At 43.5% G+C, this 2532-nt stretch overlaps 1 long non-coding RNA gene across 1 annotated transcript; it reads left to right on the forward strand.

Moving 5' to 3' along the window:
• The first annotated feature begins 278 nt into the window (after positions 1 to 278).
• On the forward strand, positions 279 to 971 carry LOC148316069 (uncharacterized). Its single transcript, XR_015840373.1, has 3 exons — positions 279 to 568; positions 757 to 810; positions 900 to 971. It is a non-coding gene; the product is annotated as an uncharacterized LOC148316069 (long non-coding RNA).
• The last annotated feature ends 1561 nt before the right edge of the window (positions 972 to 2532 follow it).

The following is a 2532-nucleotide window of genomic DNA, read 5'->3' on the forward strand; positions in this document are numbered from 1 at the left end:
GTACTTTGTTCAACTCATTTACTCCCTTAGACGTACAAAGACGTCTTTTAATGCAATGGCGCCCTCTACCAAAGACGTATAAGTACGTTTCCTGTCTTTTTTACGTCATAGTGTACATAAGGGTCTGATGCAACCTCTGACTGAGAATCAGCCTTGTCCGCATTGTGAATCATGTAAAAATCACCCAGCAGGGGGCAGAGGTGCAAAAGATCCGCCTTGAATCTGCGCCAGAGGTACAAATGGGGGGCGGGATCCTGGGGTAGACTTATAAGTGTGGAGAGCAGCGTGGGTAGCAGCAGCATCGGCAGCACTAGCAGCAGTCGCATTAGTAGCGTTAGCAATGAAATCCTCCAAGCAAATGACGATCGAGGAATGCTTTTTTGTAAAAAAAAGCTTCCTGAAAGCATCAAGGCGATGGAGACGCTTTGGTTGAGAGGATGACGCTTCGTCGTCGTCACAACAAACAGGCGTCTAAAGAGGGTGCGCGTGCCTTGCGGCCTGCATCGCCTGCCTTCGGACAATAGCCAAAGCAGCTGAGAGTCCTCACCAGATCCCCCCGAACGAGGAGGTAAGCGCTCGCAAGTTACCATTGAACATGTGGTTTTACCCCTCATGCTTTTATTGTACATATCATGCATCTTGCGGGCAGAAAATGTCGCATAAATGTGCAGTTAGACGCGAGCGTATCTCCTCCCCGACGAGGAAACAACAATACTGAATGGTGTGGTAATCATGCATACTTTCTAAAATTCACAGATTGTGCATCCCGCGGCAAGAAAGTTCCTCCTCGTCTTGTTGGTGTAAAGAAAGGTAAATTATAATATGAAACTTCACACGCCAGCAATAAAATGCAGCAATAAATATATATTTCCAATTGTTTATATTTCTGTAATTTACAGGTTGTGCATCAGGAAGCAGTGGTTCCGGATGGCGTCACACTGGATGGCAACCGAGGAAAATCGACTTTACAGTAACCCCTGGACCACTGAATGCCGCTGCCCATTTGGAGTCTGAGGAGCCAGCTGATTTCCTGCAGCTGTTTCTCACGGATGAGCTTCTGCAGCACATCGCGGATGCCAGCAATCACTTCCCAGACAATTATTTTCACACAAACCCCAGTGGACAAACACAAGCTCGCCTATTTTCCACGGACCAGCAAAGCCAGACCACAACGAAAGTGTCGGGTCTGTTTGCGCAAAGGCAAACGGAGTGAAACAAGAATGTGGTGTGAACTATGTTGTGTGCCCTTGCATCAAGGCAACTGTTTTATTTTATATCACACAAAAAAAAAGTATGTATGACACTGATGTATTTCATTTTTGTACATAGTTCAACAGTTCAGTCGTTTAGTGTTATGTGCAAATAAATTTATTTTATCAAAAACATATTTTTTGTGCTTTTTTTTGTTATTTTATAGAAGGCATGCATTATTTAGATGTTAGAGGTGTCATAAAAGCCATAAATAATAGTGTCAAAGTTCAAATTATGGTCAAAATGCATCAGTTTACAAAAAGCTCATTTTCTCAGTTTTTTCCCCAGGGATTGGAGTTTTCATGAAATTTAGCTATTTTCAAATGCCGATTGTTCAAGAATGGAAAAAGATAGGAACAAACATTTTTTTTCTGTTGAAAGAAGAGAGTCTCATCTTTCTTCGGGTGTGCTCCATGTCTATATAGCATTAGAATACAATATTCTGTGGGCCTTGCAATATTAGTCAAAACCCAGGAAAACTCTGGGATTGAGTGGGTTGCTCCAGTGAAAATGGCTGGTATTTAATGAGTTAAGACTGGTTAGGACATCCGGCTCGCAGTCCCAAGGTGCAGGGTTCGATCCCGGGACCCAGCTTTCCTGTGTGGAGGTTGCATTTGTGAGTGAGTTTGAGCGCAGATGGTTGTTCGTCTTTGCGTGCCCTGCGATTGGCTGGCAACCACTTCAGGGTGTGCCCCGCCTACTGCCCGTTGACAGCTGGGTAGGCTCCAGCACGCTATCCTTGTGAGAATAAGCGGATTGGATATTACATGTATGTGTTTATGCCCTAGGCCAGGCGAGGGCAAACTACGGCCCGGGGGCCACATGCGGCCCGTTAAAAGTTTTAATCCGGGCCGCCGAACTTGAAAAAAATTTAATGAATAAACCTTGTTAATGTTTTATTTTCTAAACACTGTGGTTTTCAAAGACAAATATTATTGTTGGAATGCCTTTATTCACTTTCATATAAAATTAAATGTATTTTTTTTCTCAGATGAGGTGAGGTTTCCAAAACACTCCATCCATCTGCTCCTGGTCCGGCCCCTCTGTCATATTTTAGAACCCATTGTGGTCCTCCAATCAAAAAGTTTGCCCGCCCCTGCCCTAGGCTTTGTGTCTTTGCTTGGTTGACTGTGTAATGAGTGTATGAATGCATTTCTTTCTACCAGACACCTTGGACTTCCCATGGCAGATTAATAATCTATTTTATCTATCCATCAGGGTCACGAATGTCATTTGATGAGTAGAGAATTTAGAGTCTCCAATTAACCTAATATACATGGA

The sequence above is a fragment of the Idiotropiscis lumnitzeri genome, unplaced genomic scaffold (genome assembly GCF_059441095.1).
Source record: "Idiotropiscis lumnitzeri isolate Australia: NSW breed Sydney's pygmy pipehorse unplaced genomic scaffold, RoL_Ilum_1.0 HiC_scaffold_23, whole genome shotgun sequence".
Taxonomy (NCBI): Eukaryota; Metazoa; Chordata; class Actinopteri; order Syngnathiformes; family Syngnathidae; genus Idiotropiscis; species Idiotropiscis lumnitzeri.